At 35.3% G+C, this 20,170-nt stretch overlaps 1 long non-coding RNA gene across 1 annotated transcript in view; it reads left to right on the forward strand.

Annotated features, from left to right (window-relative positions):
- Window positions 1–20,170, forward strand: part of LOC145531069 (uncharacterized) — a 245,303-nt gene that overhangs the window by 67,501 nt on the left and 157,632 nt on the right. The window contains exon 2 of the long non-coding RNA XR_014072151.1: window positions 4,641–4,740. This is a non-coding gene — a long non-coding RNA (uncharacterized LOC145531069). The remainder of the gene's footprint in view (window positions 1–4,640; window positions 4,741–20,170) is intronic.

Consider the following 20,170-nt stretch of genomic DNA (forward strand, 5'->3'; position numbering starts at 1 on the left):
CTCTTTAAGTGAAAGTTATCAAAATTTTTCTGCATATTGTCATGCAGTTCTTGTATCAATACTGAGCTGCTGCAACTATAATTCACAGTTGTAATCACTCACCATACTGGATACTTCTAGTTGCTAAAGATTTTACATTAAAGTGTTCCCACTGGGTAGTAAAGTAATATCACAGATTCCACTGAAACTCATTCTCAATAAGGTCTATCACTGGAGTGAATTTTCTAGATAAATCAAGTCCCCAAATGTCACTATTGATGAAATTGATTCTGCAAATACAGTTAGCATATATAAAAGATATCTTTCTAATTTATATTGTCTCTGTGTACAAAGAGACAAAATAAGACAATGATATATGAAGTAGTGTTTCCCAAATTTGGCTCATCTTGAGAATTACATGGGGAAGTAATCTATGGTGGGCTCTTAACTCTTTATTTTAAATAAATGTCCCAAGTGATTTGAACATGAAGGAAACATATCAATGTAAAATAACATGCAAAATGGTTCAGACTTACTGTTCTATGTTAGAAAATTTATGTTCTACATTAAATGTAGACAAAATGTTCTTACAAAATGTGCTAATGTTAGAACATTTAGGGGAGAATGGACAGTTTTTTGAGACTTAGAATTATTCTTTTCTGGGTTTTAAACACAATGCTTTTTATAAATCAGAGAAATTAGTGACAGGAAGTATGAATAAAAATAGAAGACTAGGGGATGCAGACTTTACAAACCACTTCTATTTAACAAAGCTGGCATGTATTACATGATGAAAACAAAAGCATAATTGCTCAAAAATTATAGCTTTAATTCAAATCTCAAAACAATAATCATGTAAATTTATTTAAAATCTCAACATTTTTAGAGAATTGTGTGCGATTGATAACACAAGTGAGAAATTGTGTATTTGTTCAAATAATGGAAACTCATAAGAAACATAGAGACTAACACAGCTTTAAATACTAGCTGTGGTTCTTCTATTGTAGCCAGACAGTTAGATACATCACTTGATTGAAATTAGGAAAGCATATGGGATGAAATAAAACTCTTTTTATTTTTTTAATTTAGAGGTAAGAAGATATATTATGAACCTACAATTTGACTCCCACATAGACCACAGTTCTTTACTGATAATAAAAATCAGTGATTAAGAAGCTACCCATACCTGAACGGCAATGGGTTCAGGTATTGCAGTTCAATACAACGGTACCCTTTGTGTGCCTGTACGTGTTCAGTCATGTCATTTCTGACTCTTTGTGACCCCGTGAACTGTAGCCTTCCAGGCTCCCCTGTCCATGGGATTTTCACAGCAAAAATACTGGAGTGGGTTGTCATTTCCTCCTCCAGGGGATATTCCTGACCCAGGGATTGAACCTGCATCTCCTGTGGCTCCTGCATTTGCAGGAAGCCACACACTTAGGGCTTCCCACATACTTGGGAAGCCCTTAACATACTTAGCAACCTTAAAAATAAATACTATGGTCATTTAGATATCAATAAGTCAAAACACACTAAAAGCAAGTAAGAAAATAAAGAAGGTAATTTCAAACCCTGTTGCCTGTCAAACAGGCAGGTCTGACTGACACAAACCAATGGTTTTTCCCTACAACAAATTGCCTCATCTATGGATTGAACTTCACTTTACTCCTCTTTTCTTTTTGTTTTAAACTACTGGAAAATAAGTAACAAAAATCCAATCATGATTTAACTTATTGATATGAAATATTAGAAGAAAAAATAATGTCTTTATTATAGACTTAACTATAAATTATATAATTGAATAAATTAAACTATTCCATTGTACATCATTTTAAAGTAAGAACTCTAGAAATTAATAACAGAAATAACATTAAAATTCCTATGGAAACAAATCTACATAATCTACTTTGTTGGATGACAGAAAGATAAAGTCTACAGATTAATCTCTCTTAAAGTATGGGAGTCTTTAACAATCACTAATATAATTTATTTGTATTGGAATGGTTGCTATTTTTTGACTGAAAAAATAATTATATGCAGGTAACAGGAAGAAAAAGAACCACTATGAGACATGGGAAATATACCAAATTCTTAATCAGACCTTTTTGGATACATCCAGAATTGACTCTGTATTTGTAGTGATATAACTAAAAAAGTACTCTGAATATTGTCAAGGAGAAACAAATGGAAAATTATAACAATCAATAGGCTATGATTTTCCTTGAAAATATAGAATTTTCCTCTTTAGTACAACTCAGACATCTCAGTCACTCTCCTGCTGTTCCATTAGAGTGTTTCTCAGTTATCAATTCAGCATTATAAAACTCAGAATGAGACTGATTGTAACAATATTCAAATTCCCAGAAATGGTATAAAATCATGTCTTTAATTATAACAAAATTTCTAAAGTTATTGATTCAATTTAGAGCATATATTCTTTCACAGATACTATAACATATTCTGAGCAAATAAGTTCATCAGTTTCCATTTCTATAATGTCCATCATCTAGTCCAGGAAGAGAGTCTTTGATTGCCATGATTTTAGGTGGAAGTTTCTGTGTTGGAGGATTATCCAGATTAATCCCTTTTTTTTTTTTCCATTCCTGTTCCTTAGAACAGGATGAACTAAAGATGCTATTTGAGCCTTTCCAGGCCATTACATATGGCCAAAAGTTTTATTCTCCTTCCTAATCTCCTATTCTTACCCTATTTGAAGATCTAATCTACTCCCCAAGGTTTTTCCCTAACTTCTTTTCATAAATTCTTATCACCAAAACATAACCAGTTGTCTGTAATGAGATATTCTTTTATTTAGGGCAGCAAGAATGAAAGGGTTTGGGAAAGGGGAGTTAGAAAGGGAACATCTATACTTGTCTGTACATGACTTTATTAACAAGTTGATTCCACATTTTGGATATTTTGTCAACAGACTATGACTCATAGCCTCAGCTTTATTTCAAAACATGTCTGGTTTTCCAAGGAGTGTATCCCTGCCAAATTAATTTACAAAAAACAAGTTCCAACCTACTTCTTCAACATAATCCTAATATAATACCGAATTACAGCTTTATTTATTCATAACTTTTCTAATAAATACAAGCTACCTTTGCATACTTTAGCTAACTGCCAACATTTTTTGAGTATTAAAATACATTAGACAGAGCCTGGCAATCAATTCTTCATTACATACCTGGAAAAACACACATAAACTCATACACCTATGCCACTAGATTTTTTACTCCATAATTTTTGTGCTCACATGAGACTGAGTATCAAGAAGTTGTGGTTTTAGTCTAGGTCTGTCTACTAATTGTGTGACTGTGGACAAACACAGGGCAGATTACTATGAAACCAATGGATGTCAAGCTTCCACACCCAACACTTGTGTAGGCTTCTTTCACGTGACTACAAGAGACTTTAGAAATGTGGTCACATGATTGTATGCCTTTGTAAAATTTGCAGACGTAGGTATTTTAACTATAAATGGTTAAGATTTCTTTCCACTCTAAATTTCTTTGTGTGAGACATCCCCACCTGCCACAACCAGGTGGCATTCTGTTTATCTTTGACAGTTTTTGGATCTGGCATGAGGAAGTTAAGTTGACATAGTGAGTTTTGGTTATGTAAGGTATATTTATGTAATTTTTGAATAGTCATTCGTGAATAGTTAGGTAGATAGCTCAGTGTGAAATGATTTTTAGAAATACCCTTCTCAATCTGGAATAGTGGAATACCCTTCCCATAGTGGAATAACTTTCCCACTATGTTGATATATCCAAGATAATGGCATAGTGTGTCAGCTAGTTAACTAAAGAACATTATTTTACTTTTCTGATTTTTCCAGTATTTGGAATATTGAAAATTTCTAATTCCTCATATCTTTCCTCATTCTTAATATGTATTTAATTTTATGTTCATAATTGCATATTCCTTTTAAGAAATGTCCCCTTATATAAGCCTCAGATACTACAAGACATTATTCTAACTTTGGACAAGTTAATAATGTTTTCTGGTCTCAAGTTTCCAAACTGTAAATAAACATTTGGATGTTATATCTGTCTAATAAATCTAAGACATATGAGAAGAGGGTGTAGAAAAAGTTAAAAAATGTTTCTTTGTAAAGTAAGCCCAGTGACCCTAAATAATTAATCTCCATTCACTACCTTTATGAGTAGTTCAGAAATTAGACCCGTACATACAGAAATGAGCAGAAGTAAGCTTCAGTCCAATAGCTTATATAGTCCTTCCCTTAATTAAAGAGTACTTTCTTCCTGGGACAGTATCCATCCAGTTTTCTGCTTCCTTTACTCCTAAAGATTCAGCAGCAGAGCTAGAGGATGATTGTAGGTTTTCTAGTAATTCAATTAGTAATTTAATTAGTAATTCAATTAGTAATTTCTTAGTGAATGACAGTTATGTCCTAGCCAGTAAGCTAAGCATTATTAAAATATCAGTTACTATTAAACCTAATCATTAAAACATAATCATTATTAAAATATCAATAAGCAAGACTAAAGAAAACTATATGAAATTTATGATCCAGAAGAGGGAAATAGCAGATATGTAAAAAATAGATGAATTAGTGATAGACTATGATGAAAGGAAGGGAATAAAACAAGGTAATTTTGGTAAAATATAACAATTTGTGTTACTTTTTGTAGGACAGTTGGGGAAGACCACCTTGAGATGATTTTGGTACCCAGTCTTGAGAAATGAGAATAAAAAGGGCTTCACAGAGCTGAGGCAAGATATTGAAAAGAGGTACGTGTCAAGACTTAGAGTTGAAAGAGGATTTTAGGTGTTAAAAAGAATCCAAAAGATGTCCATGTAAATACAGAACAGTAAAAGAGAAGAAAGTCTGTGATAAAGGTGGGAGCTAGGTCATGCAGACTTAAAGGCTTAAATAAAGAATTTGGATTTTTTCTTAAGATATATTTTATTTATTCATTTATTTATTATTTTTGGCTGCACAGAGTCTTCTTGCTGCATGCAGGATTTCTCTAGTTTCAGTGGGCAGGCTTCTCATTGCAGTGGCTTTCCTTGTTGCGGAGCACAAACCCTAGGGCAGAGGGGCTCAGCACTTGTGGGCTTATGGGCTTAGTTGCCCCAAGGCTGTGAATTTTCCCAGACCAGGGATTGAACCCATGTTCCCTGCATTGGCAGGCAGATTCTTAACAATTGGACTACCAAGGAAGTCCTGGATTTTTAAGAATGGAAAAAAAAAACACTTTATGCAAAAAAAAAAAAAAGTGATTTCAATTGATTTATATTTTTAACTGTTTTGCAAAACAATTGTTTATTGTAAGAAAGAAGTAAAGCACAGAGACCAGTTAAAATGCCATAGTTCTGGACAGATGTGATGGTGTCTTGGTATCTAGGGAGAATTGCAAAAATTAGAGAAATTATATAAGAGATATATATTTTTGGAGGTAAACTGATAGACTTTCAGGTTAACTGGATATGCTTAGTGAGACTAAAAGGAAGAGAAGATTCATAGAGAGATCTGTTAGGTTCTAGCTTAAGCAGCTCAGTAGATAGTGGTACCATTTACTAATAAAGTAGAAGTAAAAATCAGAGAAAGAGTACACATTAAGAGACTCATTTTTATAGATTCCCACCAAACAGCCAAACAAAAATGCCAAGTAGACAGTGAATACATGAGTCTGGAAATCAAAACAGAGCCTGGGTTGGACAAACACAGAAAGCCATCGGGTGGAGATACTGTTGGAAAAACTTGGTTTGAGATTCCAACAAATACATTTACCATTGAAGTAACTTTAGATTCAGTTCAGTTCAGTTCAGTTGCTCAGTCGTGTCCAACTCTTTGTGACCCCATGAATTGTAGCACGCCCTGTCCATCACCAACTCCCAGAGTTTACCCAAACCTATGTCCATCGAGTCAGTGATGCCATCCAACCATCTCATCCTCTGTCGTCCCCTTCTCCTCCTGCCCCCAATCCTACCCAGCATTAGGGTCTTTTCCAATGAGTCAACTCTTCGCATGAGGTGGCCAAAGTATTGGAGTTTCAGCTTCAACATCAGTCCTTCCAATGAACACCCAGGATTGATCTCCTTCAGGATGGATTGATTGGATCTCCTTGCAGTCCAAGGGACTCTCAAGAGTCTTCTCCAACACAACTTTAGATTAGTATCTTAATATTGCTCTGTTTTCATTCCACCTTTTATAAAGTGGGACTGGTAGTTGATATTAATAATTAAATGTCTGGAAAATAGCATATAGAAAAATGCATCCAGTAAATGGTGCCTTAGTATGAATGACCATATCTTGTGTTTAATATCTTCCTCCTAATAGGTATAAATGGTAAGACAGCATAACAAAATTAGCCATCTAAAAGAGAAAAGGTGCCAAATCCCCCAAATGTAGAATTTTATAAATGGGAACCTTAAGACTAATTCATTTTGTGTGTCCAGTCACTGAGTTGTGTCCAACTCTTTGCAACCCTTTGGACTGTAGCCAGCTGGGCTCCTCTGTCCATGGGATTTTTCAGACAAGAATACTTGAGTGGGTTGCCATTTCCTTCTCCAGGGAATCTTCCCAACCCATCTGAATCAGCAACTGGTGTTGCTGCCTGTCCTGCCAGGAAAGACCTGTCTAAGTTCATTTCAATATGAATCAAACTTAAGGGTATAATTTGGGCATTGTTTCCTAATGGAACTAGACTGAGCTTGTAAGGTAGTTGAGGAGAGTATGTGGTTTGATTTTCGTTTATTCACAGCAATTTCATGTTATAGCTTCCTGGAGCCAAAGTAAACACTGAACAGGGAATTTCCAGTTTTCTACTTATTAGCAAAGGTTGTCTGGGGTTAATTGTAGCACAGTTGTGTCAGCCACTTCAAATCCTTTGCCAAAATTGAAAAGAGAGAGAAGAGTAGAGGAAAGGTAAATTTTAAGAATAAGTAGTGTTTGGTAAGAATCTGGAGAAAGGAGGGAGACAGAGATTGAGCAATAGGCCAATGTAAATTAAACTATGAACAAGGTTTTTCTATTTTAGAAAGTTTAATTCCAATCAAGATTTAACAACTTTTACTTCTTTCTTTTTCTTTTCTTAAAGCTTCTCCACATTTTCAAACCTCCCTTTAATAAAAACATGCATCCTTTTCAATGGCACATTTGGAAAAGTATACAAAATAAAACCTGGGGACTTTATTTTTATAAGCTACATATCAGAGACCTCCTTTCTTTTCTTAGCTCTGTCATCTTTTTCTTGGTTATAGCTACCTTCCTGAATAATTTCCTAATCTATAAAATGAGCAGGTGGGACTGGTGTGTAAGGAAATTCCAAGCTTTCATATTTTATGATTTGATTCATCTCTTATGTTAATAAAGCAGAAAGCACCTGGTCACAGCATATGCCTTCACCATCAATTGTTTGATCTCTTTGCTTCAAAATGAGGTGAGAAGGGAAGAGTAAGGATGGAAAAACAGATTTCACATGGTAGGACATCTTAATCTTTTCACTGCAGTGTCTTTTTTTTCCACTGTGGGTGTATTCATGTGTGTATTTTACATTTTTCAATTTGATAATTTTGGGGAGGGGAAATTTGAGTGATCTTTATGGATGTGAAGATTAAGGAACAGAGAAAATGTGTTTTAGTATTTAAGGTAGTTATCTAATGGGAGGGTGGAGGCAATCCTCAATTTACAACTCAAAGATATATAAAAAAATCAGTAAAAATTTAGTTTCAAAGATTCAATGTTATCACCATAGTGACAGTGGAAATAAAATTTATATCAATTTTTGTACAATTTATTCTCAAGAGTTTTTAGACAACAGTGTATAAAAGGGTTTGTTAAAAATTCTGGAGTATTTTAGTGAAGTATATGAAAATATGACATAACTTACTCTTTATTACTCATTAAAGAGTTCTTTGTTTCCATTTTGTTTTCTTTTTTTCTCTTTTTTCTTAATTATTGAAGAGGAAAGTAATTAATCCTATAATAATTTGGAGCAGGGAACATTTAAAGAAGAGGCATCTCTCTGTTGTCACCTCATCATTTAATTTCTGACTGAGGGTTATGGACAAGTCTATATATATACACATACATATACATCTATATATATCTATATATCTATATCTATATCTATCTATATATATACACATCTAGAGATGGGATGGCCCCAAAGTGATACATGAAGGTTCTGGAGAAAAAGTTTTCTTACTTCTTTAGGGGATACTGCAATTTCCCATAAACTTTCCAGTGGAAAGAGTGAGGAAGTGAGGGATCAGACTCATTGAATTTTGATGCTGGTGATTCTAAGATTTTTTTGAAGTGGAAAAACATCGATTGATTTTTACCTTGATCTTCACCTCAGCAAAAATCAATGTTTGTTTATTATAATCTCTGTAAGCTATATTCATCTCCAGCCAATAACATTTTTGATGTTAATGTTATTTTGAGTTCTGAAAAGAAGCAAGTGTTAACAAATTATCATTTAAGGTTATATGCATATTAGAATTAACTCAGCTAAGTTTTATTTCAAACATTTAGTACAATGTGGAATCATTACAAATCCAAATAAGTTATAAGCTACTTTATAAGAAACCCGTGTTCTGTCCTTTTGCCCTTCTTCCTCTTAGTACTGTTTCTCTCCTTTGTCTGAATATATTTCCAATGTGGCATCAGGTTCTGGATCTATAAAATAGAGGTCATGTTTTTCCCAAAAGAGAACTATGAAACTGTGACTAACCACAAAAATCACTTCTAGCCTTTTTAACACCATGATTTTGTCAAGACACTAATTTTATCTTTCTTTCATATGATCAGGAAATTCAGGAAGATTCTACATACAAATGCAAAATCATTTTTTTAGAAAATGTCCCAGTATAATATAAAAATAAGGTAATAAAGGCAAGATCTTGACCAGTAGGCTCTCTAAAGATGTGGTTATAGGTTTCTGGTAGTCCATCAGCCTGATATCTATATTCATTTTAGCTTCTGACCTGAATGTATAATAAGAAGAGGAACAAGAAGAAGAGAAAAATCACTAGGCATTTTAAAATTATTTTTTATTGGAGTATAATTGATTTACAGTGTCATGTTGGTTTCTGCTGTACAGTAAAGTGAATCAGTTATTCTTATACCTATATCTACTCTTCTAGATTCTATTCCCATATAGGTCATTACAGAGCATATTTTTAAATGTATGCTGGTTGTGTGTTTTGAAGGGCTAGAGGGTTAAGGGGGAGTGATGGTAGGTATCAAATCCTTACAAGGCAGGCATTTCTAGTCTAAGGTCAGGCTGAAACTCATCAAGTGGTACCATATGATTGTTCACTGCTCCTGGGACAGAGAAGCAGATGGGCCAATGCTAACATGAACCAAATCACAGGCGAGGTGACTTATCTGGAGGAGAAGTATCAGAAATTTGAAGGTAAAGAAGCTCAACAGTAAGCAAGATGGGGTCTAAAAGGAAAAGTTATTGTCACATGATAGAGAACATGAATGATGTATGTTAAACTTACAGATCCATCCCCAAGTATACTTTCTCTTAAAAATAAAGTCAGCAAAAAAAAAAAATAATAAAGACAGCAATTTGGTATTCTTCATTGATTTAAAATTTCTAACTGTTGTCATTGTTCAGTCACTAAGTCATGTCCAACTCTTTATGACCCCATGGACTGCAGCATGCCAGGCTTCCCTGTCCTTCACTATTTCCCAGAGTTTGCCCAAAGTCATGTACATTGAGTCAGTGATGCTATATAACCATCTCATCCTCTGCTGCCCTTGTCTCAATATTTTGCTTTATCCTGAGCTATCATGCTTAGCACTTTTTCTCCTGTCATCGTGTTCCTAGGTAGCCTCCACAATGGTGACAAAAAAGGCACATTTCCTTAAACACAGGTTAACTTGTCCCTTTTTCAGCTCTAAGATTTTTCTTTCTCTTATCAACTGTCAATACTTGATGGGTCCATTTGATTGCAAAATTGTTGCCTATAACTGCTTTCACAACATTCTACATTTTCCCTTTAATTCTCAAAATGTTATCTCACTCCAACAGGCAAGTAGCACTTTTTAGAATGTGTTTCAACTTCTATGCTGGATTTTGAATTTCCCTATTCTATTCCAGATGCACTCTTTAGTCTTATCATGACTTCTATCATATGTAAGTTGCTTACTTCTTATGTACAATCTCACATGAAGCATCAAACTAACCATATTACTCCATTCATGGAACCTATCATCAGTGGTCAATATAGAATGCCCTTTTGCTTTATTTAATTTATAACTTTCTTCATCCTTTTCCTACCATCAGTCCCCTTCCTCTCCCCTATGGTCAGCTAAATTAAATGTGATACATATCTTCATATTTGTGTGTATCCTTGTGTTTGAGGAGTGTGTAATTTCCTCAGTTCTGTGTTGTCACAACAAAAATTTGAAGTGACGGACCAGTGTTACAGCCCTCAGGTGGGTCAGCATTGCAACTCTCAGACAGAGCAGTGTCACAGCTCTTGGATGGACCAGTGTTACAGCTCCATGTTAAAGCTCAGTTTTATTTAGAAAATAAAGAAAAATACATCCTGGAGGCATGAGGGCATGATGACCCAAAAGAATTGAAGAGAAGAGAGAGAGAGACCTCTGGCCCTTTAGCTCCTCTTTTCATATGTTCTTTCTCCTCCCCCTGGGCCTGCTCTATGTAAATTGGGCTAGCCAGGTGTGCTATTTGTTTTACCTGAGGTCCTCACTCTGGTCCTCAGACCTTTCTTTGCTCTATTTTCATGGGCTTTCCCTTCCTTGTCTTTTAGCCACTGCCATTCTGGACTCCTTTTTCCTATTCTAACTACCTTACAATCCCCCCTCAAGAGATGGGAGGCTCAATTATTTGGGAATAGGGGTATTGAGATCTTTCTGGCTACTTCCTGTGGAACTGGGACGGCCAGGGGCATTGAGCTTCCCCCTCTTGCTAGCCTCAGGCCTCCGAGTCCTTATAGTGGTGTCCATCTAAGGGTGAGTGATATTTTCTGTGGTCAGCTGTAGTTTTATATAACCTTGTTGAACTGGCACTGCATGTTGTAGCTTGTTGACCTGGGCAGAGACAGAATGGGTTAGACAATTGATAACACATGGAGCATCATAAGCAGCATCAATATGGTATAACAAGGACTAGTAGGGGCATTAGCCAACTCCAAATTTCCATCACCAGGATGTCTCAAGTCCCTCCTTGTTCAGGGATCAGGAGATATATCTCCTGTCTGTTTTGGAGTACAACCCCTGCCAAGCTGTGTTGGCTCTTTAGAGCTGTCCTGAGAAAGGGAAAGGCTACCCACTCTGTTATTGCAAGTAGGGGTGTTGGGGTTTGGAGGGTCCCACACCATAATCTAAGCTCTCCTGATTGCTACCACCATTGTAGAAGCCCCTTTCTAGCCCCATGTGAGAAAATTTAGGGGCTATGTATCCACAGATAGGAATATTGGGACATAGGGTGTATGCAGTTTAAATCCAAGTATTGCTAGAGTGCTCTAGAGTGAGATTAAGCTCATCTGGTTTCTCCTCATCCCCACTAATAATTATCACTATTCATCTTTCTACTTTCTGCCAATCAGATGGTTGTAAAGTGGTAAATTATTTTACTTTAATTTGCATTTCTCTGATTACAAATGAGCTTGAGGATCTCTTCATATACTTGATAGCTATTTGTGTTTAACTATCTGTTTATCATCTGTTCATATCATTTGCCCCATATTAGCTTCTTCTCATGGAATGTATATTTAATATGGTATAGTATATTTACTCATACAATGCATATAGCTTATTTTAATATATATTCTTTTTTCCTAAAAGGAGAAAGGTCTATTTTCAGAAGCTTTTCTTTGCAAGGTCTCTCATAATTATTGCTTGTCAAATTCAAAGGACTTTTCTCACACACACTCATACTGGGTAGCACTGTAAAATCTGGGTTTGCTGATCCCCTAGTATTGCTTAGAATGTTTTCTTCCTTTAAGTCCTTTGTGCATTCTGCATTCTTTATTCTGTTCTTATTATGAACTCTGTTCTTTTCATGACTCTGTTCAAAGTCTTCTGTTCACTCTATCCCTTTCCTATAAGAACTCATGGATCCAACTATTTCCTATATACCCATGATAATGAATCAGTCAAATCTGCCACCTTATGTTTTGCTGTTAAGCCTGCAAATCTAACTACATAGACAATATCTCCACCCGATTGTCTTATCATCACCCCAAACTTAGCCTGTTAAGATGGTAATAAAAATGTCACCAAGAAAAATATGTCACCTTCACATATAAGCTGTTTATTTTGGCTCTGAATCATCACAGCTGTCAAGATGGAAACATTGAAGTTACCTTTGATATTCTTTTTTATCTGCTAGGCTAGGTGACTTATTTGGATTTTCTCTATTCCAAATGTGTTTTGGTTTTTCCCCCTTTTCTCTGCTATCCTGGTCCCTTATGTATTGTTGCCTCCTTTCCCAGAAGTTTACCATCTCAGACCCAGAGCAATTGAAAACCCACTGACTAGTCTCTGTGATTAGGCTTTTATCATACAGATTTTATTTTATCATATAGATGCTACATTTTTTTTTAATTATACTTTTGTTCCTTTATATATTTCCAAACATTGTTTCACTTTTTTCTAATAGCACACATAATAAGCAGTGATATCTCTGCTCTTAGAATAAATCATATAGAATTATATGGCATAAAAGATAGCATTCTACCTTCCCAATTACTTACTCAAATTAGCTTATCTTTTTTCCCTAAAGGTAACCACTGTTAAATATTTGGTGTTTCCAAATACTTATAAGGTTCTTCTATCCATTTGTAAGTTCTGGTGGCTCAGATGGAAAAAGAGTTTGCTTGCAATGAGGGAGACCTGGGTTTGATCCCTGGGTTGGGAAGATCCCCTGGAGAAGAGAATGGCAACCTATTCCAGTATTCTTGCCTGGAGAATCCCATGAACAGAGGAGCCTGGTGGGTAACAGTCGATGGGGTCTCAAAGAGTCGGACACGCCTGAGCAACCAACTATATTTTTATGCATACGTATAGGGCTTCCCTGGTGGCTCAGTGGTAATGAATCCACCTACTAATGCAGAAGTTGCAAGTTTAATCCCTGGGTCAGGAATATCGCCTGGAGAAGGAAATGGCAACCCACTCCAGTATTCTTCCTGGGAAATCCCACGGACAGGGGAAACTGGCAGGCTACAGTCCACAGGATCACAAAACAGTCAGACACGTAGCGAATAAACAACAATGCATACATATAGATCATTCCCTTTTTTATTACTTATGAGTGGGCTGATACTTTTTCTTTGTATATAAATGCTTAATATTCTATGTCAATCGATATGATTGAAACTAGGTTAGTTCCTGTCTGGAGTGGATGGTGAGTGGAGGAGAGAGTGCTTGGTGGCCGGAGACCTATAAGACACTTTTACAATAATCCGCTTGAGAAGTCATGTTTGCTCTTGGCAAATGTGGACTGAAATAGAAGAACTGGACATCTGTAAGGATGATTTAAGAAACAGAATTACCAGGACTTGGCCGTCATGTATTTGGGAGGTGTGTAGTAGATGATGGATACCACTTTTAGGTTTCCAGTGTGACAGACCACAGTGTAAGTGGCAACAATAACTGAGATATGGAATCCAGGAAGCAAAGCAGGCAGACAGTGGAAGGGATATTGATTTGGGGAATTTGAACAACAAGTAATTTGATTTCTTTAGACTTTAACTTGTGAGGAATGATAAGTTCAGAATTCAGGGTCTCCGGAAAATTCTGGGAATTTGATAACAAGAGAAGCTTTGCACTCAAGTTTGACGTGCTTTTTTATTACTGACCATACACTGGTGAAATTCTGGTATTCATTGTATTACGGCGATATTATAGTGGTGTCCTATAATTTTACTGTTTATAGAAACTCAGATAGGCTATACCCAATAACTTTGTGCTGAGTGTACATCTTTGGTTGCAGAGTAGATTTGGAGTTTGTTTCATTTATATACTGTTCTGGGATATTTTAAGGCCTTCCAGGTACAAAATCTGTGGGCCATATCAGTGATTCCAAGTGGAACCACAAAGGACCAGTAGCTTGTATTCCAAAAAGTGTGAGCAAGACTGTCCATGTGCTGATGCCTTCCCTGAAGAGGATCATCATAGTGCTGGTTAACTTCTTGTTTAAGACCAGAGGTTGAAGAGAACAGTAATGTTAGGCAGTAGCTGGGATGAAGCACCCATCTCCTAGTCCTCTAATATTCATAAGAAGAAAACACAAGTGGCTTCTCTCTACCTCTAAAATGACTTCTCTTTTCCCTGTTCTGTCCTTTGTCATATAGCAGAAGAAGCCTGCACCCCCCGTCCCCAAACAAGACTCCAGAAATGATTTTGACTGAAGAGATGAATCTCTCTGAAATGTGAATCACTATTAGGAGGTCTCAAGCCCACTGATATAAACTCTGTTCTCCAGTATGAGCTTCATTCATTAGTAGAGCTATACTTTTATGTCACTTAATTTACACTTCCATTCATTTTTTAACTTGCCTAGAACTTGAGAAAAAAATTGGCCCTACTTATTACTAAACACCTCAAACCACAACTACTTACCTACTCAAGTCTACCATTGCAACATGAACACAGCCACAGATTAATATAATCATTAATCGTGGCTATGTTCCAAAAAAGCCTTTATTTATGAAAACTGATATTTGAATTTCATATAATATTTATGTCACTAGATATATTTTTTCTTTTTAAAAGCTATTTAAAAAGGAATAAAATTGTCTTGCTTGAGAGGGCCAGTTTAGGCCTGTAAAGGGTAGTTTGAGGAATTCACTTATAATGTCCAATATAATACTTTTCTTATTATTTCTCTTTCTCAAGAATTTTTAAAAGCTTCATTCTGACTGTTTATTTAAGCCCTTAATTTTGCTAGTTTCTAAGTACTCTTTAACTTCTCCTTCCAAACCTACTCAATAACCAAAAGCATATTTTCCCATTATAGTTCCTGGCATCTGATCATTAATAAATATTTGTTTTTTAGAAAACCGATAATTAAATTAAAAAACAAGATGGGCTCCCACTCTAGAAACTTGTTTCTTCAGAGTGTTTCCTTACTTTTCATTCTCTTAATTTGAATATTACCTGTCCCAAAACTTTTTTATCAACCATTTTTATCCCATAAAGTTCCTAACTTACGCTGAGAAATATATTTTGGAGAAATAAAAATTGAGAAAGTTTGCCAGTTTCTATATGATATTGTGGTTTTGATAGAGGAGAGAGGAGGAATAAATACAAAGTGAGTTCCAAATGTAGCAATGACATTTAGGAATTTATTCCTTTTCACGTCTTATCTTGTCCTATTTGTTTATTCAGGAAAATAGTGGCAAAGGCACTGGTTTAGTACTTTTCTGTGGACAGAGCAGAAAAAGCATGGGAGATATCATTTATCTGGACTATTGACTAAGCATATATTTCTACCACAGAAATTCAACCCAGTTTAGATTTTGGCCAGTCAGTTCAGAGGAGACCAGGGGATAGTATAGTTAAAAAGAACACAGACTTTAGAAGAGAGAAGGGAGACACGCCTGTTAATTCATTCTTCCTGATAGCCTCTGGCAAACTAGTCCTTCACTTAAGCTCTCTTTTGTCTGTGAAAGACAAAGTACATTCTGTATGGTAATGGTTTTCTATAGTTTTTAAAAGGAAAGATGCATTGTAGTGAAAGAGGAAATTTTAACAGAATGCTTGTTTTTCTCTGCATCCCTCTTGGGCAGCTAGGAAGCTTGGTGATATTTTTAATACTGTAGATGAATCATGACTGCAGTCATACTTGTCATCTCAAAGATGAAAATATTGTTCTGAGGAGATTACTTTGTGAAAATATTTTTGATGGCTTTTTTTTTTTTTGTAAAGTAAGAAATTTTGTTTTACATCTCTAGATAACTGTTGCACAATTACCCTCCAAAATTGTACATCTCTTTTCCATCAGCTGTATACCAAAATAACACATAACTTTCTTTAATGAGCATTTTAAAATCCCACTATCATTTTTGTTCATCTCAGCTTGCTCTCCCTCACTCCCGCACCTCAATTTCAAGTTGAACTGCTATGTTCAATATTGCATCATTTCCATCACCGTTTTTATTTCAGCTATAAGTTGAATGTTCCTTTTTTCAATTTTATGATGTTTAATTAATTTTTCTTTCTTAAATTTAGAAAAATTAACACTAATCCTTTGGTGAAACATATACTAGTCTCATATATTCTACAAACATACAAACATACAAACATATATTGTACCTTTATTTCCTTACATGTATCTGGTGTAATTAATTACCTGAAACATTTAAGGTAGTTAACAAACATGTATTTGGTAAATGTAATTACCATATATAGTAAATGTCTCTACATAGTGTATACACATTTACTGTTTATAGTAAATGTCTCAGATAATTATACATACTTATAGATGTATATGTATAATCTATCTTTCTTATAAATATTGGCATAATTGTTTTCAATAGACCAATAATTTATTTAATATCAAACTCAAATTTTGTTTTATTCCTTATATTTACTTTCAGAATTCAATTCTTGCTCTGATCCTTGTTCAATGATTTTCAGTCAATGTTGACTTTTTTTTCAGCAACATTATCCAAATTAAAAACATATATATAGTTAGATACGTACATACATTTGAAAAGTACTTTCTAAATAAATTAACTTTAGTATAGTAGGCTTCTTCTTTTCTAATATCTAAAAACAAGCAAACAAAAAATATTACAAACCTGAAGTAGAGAATGGTTACATGAAATTTCTTTGTAGTGAAATTCATCACATATCCTAGTCTCTGTATATAACAACCCTGTTTTGATACTGGCGCATGGATGCATTTTCTTTTGTCAACAACACCTATAAACACAGCTGTGTGCTGCTTCTCTGGGCCAAGATGCCCTTGATTTGGTCAAGGAGCCAAAGCAACGTGAAAGGACAGATGCTCTGTAAGGAAATAAGCTGGTGCACATTTATTGGCAAAAATAGAATATTTAATGAAAATATTTGTTTCAAATAAATAACTTAGGCTCACTTAAAAGTTGTACTGGAGTCTTTGTATTGCTTATGAGGCTAGTGTAGAAGCAATTTACTTAAGACATAGAAACAGTGATACCAGTTTAATTCAAAACAAGTATCCTACTACTTGTTTAGATGGAGGTATATTTGTAGAGGAACTACATCTACTCCTACCATAGTAGCTTGTTTACTATGCAGAAGGAAAAAAAAATAAGACTAAAAAAAATTTAACTACACTATTATGAATAACTTCCTGATGTAAACGTAAGCCTGTCTAAATGTCTGTGTTTGAAAATTAGAGATATATGATGTTCATGCAATTATCTTGTGTATGTAATAGTTTTTAAACAGTCATGTTTAAGTAATTTCTTCATGTGTTTTATACTTTCATATATGCATATATTTTCATCATGAAATCAGAATTCATTTTTTTTTAAATTCTTGACTTCATGGAGTTAAAAGATAATAATCATGAGATTCAGAAACATTGGCAGAAAAGAACTATAAATAAAACACAGTATTTGATTTAAAACAAACTCATTTAAATAATTTTTTCAATTTTTTTTCTGAACTTCTAGTTGATTTTTTCCTTAAGTCATCCCTTCATTTGGCTTCCAGCTTTATTCTTCCATTTGCTACATTAGTGAAAATAAGGGTAACATTTGAAAATGACTGGGAATGAAATCATATTTTTCTCACTAGTTTTAAATGACAGGATGAATTCTTGTGATGATTTTATATTATACTTAATGAAAAACACTTCCATACAGGGATGAACAGTTAGTAAAGGTCAAGCGAAAAGATGGAGGAACAGTGTGGAAGTCTGAGTCAGTAGCATAGCTGAGGGCCAATAATTGTGCAAAATCTAAGGGTTGAGACAGATCACATCACTGAATGTCTGAAAAGCAGTTAAGTATTAAGAAATATGCACCTAGGAGAGAATACAAACTACATATGCACTGACAAAATTCAGTGAAAAAGACTGGTTTTTGTTCTCTTGGAACTTACACTCAAGAGTAGAGTCAGATGAAATATGAGGAAATAAATGAAAGAGATCATTTTAATGAAAAGAATAGATTAGAAACCCATTTATGTAATAGAGAGCATCATGTTAGGGCTATATTACGAATCTTCAGGAAAGGTCTCTGTGAGGAATTGACATTTCAGTAGAGTGGAATAATGTTAAGAAGGAAGATGGAAAATCATTACCTGCAGAGGGAACAGCAAGTACAGAGGCCCTGGGAATACTTGTTGTCTCAGATTTTTCCAAGGAGGGAAAAATGTGTGGATAGAACATGATAAGCAGAGAAAGAGATGGGACTTAAAAGACAAGATAATTTTATGAAGGACTAGAAAAGTCAGTGGAAACAACAAACTGCAGAAAATTCTTAAAGGGATGGGAATATCAGACCACCTCAACAGCCCCCTGAGAAATCTATATGCAGGTGAGGAAGCAACAGTTAGAACTAGACATGGAACAACAGTCTGGTTCCAAATTGGGAAAGGAGTACGCCAAGGCTATATATCATCACCCTGCTTATTAAACTTATATGTAGAATACATCATGTGAAATGCCAGGCTGAATGAAGCACAAGCTGGAATCAAGATTGCCGGGAGAGATATCAATAACCTCAGATATGCAGATGACACCACCCTTATGGAAGAAAGCTAAGAGGAGCTGAAGATCCTCCTGATGAAAGTGAAAGAGGAGACTGAAAAAACTGGCTTAAAACTGAACATTCAAAAAATGAAGATTATGGCATCTGGTCCCATCACTACATGGAAAATAAAGAGGGAAACAATGGAAACAGTTACAGACTTTATTTTCTTGAGGTCCAAAATCACTGTGGATGGTGACTGCAGCAATGAAATTAAAAGATGCTTGTTCCTTAGAAGAAAAGCTATGACAAACCTAGACAGCATATTAAAAAGCAGAAACATTACTTTGCAAATATCCATTTAGTCAAAGCTATGATTTTTTCAATAGTCTTGTATGAATGTGACTGTTGGAACATAAAGAAAGCTGAGCTCCATAGAATTAATGCTTTTGAACTGTGGTATTGGAGAAGACTCTTGAGAGTCCCTTCCTTGGTCTACCATGAGATCAAACCAGTCAATCTTAAAGGAAATCAATCCTGAATATTCATTGGAAGGGCTGATGCTGAAGCTGAAGCTCCAATACTTTGGCCACCTGATGGGAAGAACTGACTCCTTGGAAAAGACCCTGATGCTGGGAAAGATTGAAGGCAGGAAGAGAAGGGGATGACAGAGGATGAGATGGTTAGATGGCATCACTGAGTCAGTGGACATGAGTTTGAGCAAGCTCCAGGAGTTGCTGATGGACAGGGAAGCCTGGGATGCTACAGTCAATGAGGTAGCAAAAGTCAGACACGACTGAGCTACTGAACTGAGCTGAACTGGGAAAAGTCAGAGTAGTGCATTTAGACATGACACTAATGTAATAGAAGCCAATGAAGGGAAAAATTAGGTTCAGTTACAAGACTACCACAAAGGACCGGGGGTGGGGGTGGGGGGGGCAGGGAAGTGATGGTGGCCTGGGTTAGGACAGTAGTGGTAGAAAGGAGAAGAGATAGTTTTAAAATAGGTTTATGATGCATAGTCAGTTGATGGGCCTTGTTGATGAATGCATGTACAGAATGAGTAAAAGCAAGGGCTCAAGTAAACTCAACTTTTGCTCAGATCACTCTCTGGATAGTAGTACTGTTTACCAAGTTGGGAAAGTTTAGGAAGAGCAGACTTGGTTGGGAAAGAAAATAAAATCCGGTTTATCAACCAGAAGTTTCAAATACTAGTTAGAAATACACATAGAGAAATTAAGTAGTTAGTAGAATATATCAGTCTGAAGATGGTAGGAAGGGTCTGGGTTAGAGGGCGCTGATGTTTGAGGGGACCAGAGAAAGAATGAAGATTTGCATAGAATGCAAAATTAAGCATAAAAAAGAAGAAGGGTATATTTTTCAGGTATTGAAATTGTAATCCTATTGAAATTTGTAGTCTTGAATTTTAAAGTTAAATCAGTCAGCAAATTTTTTTCCCTGCACCCTGATATTAAGTGTTTAGGTAGAGACATGGAGTAGGCAGATAGATTTAATAGCCTAATACAGATTGTACTTAATAGAAACA

The sequence above is a fragment of the Giraffa tippelskirchi genome, chromosome 2 (genome assembly GCF_054371585.1).
Source record: "Giraffa tippelskirchi isolate mGirTip1 chromosome 2, T2T-mGirTip1v1.2.pri, whole genome shotgun sequence".
NCBI lineage: Eukaryota > Metazoa > Chordata > Mammalia > Artiodactyla > Giraffidae > Giraffa > Giraffa tippelskirchi.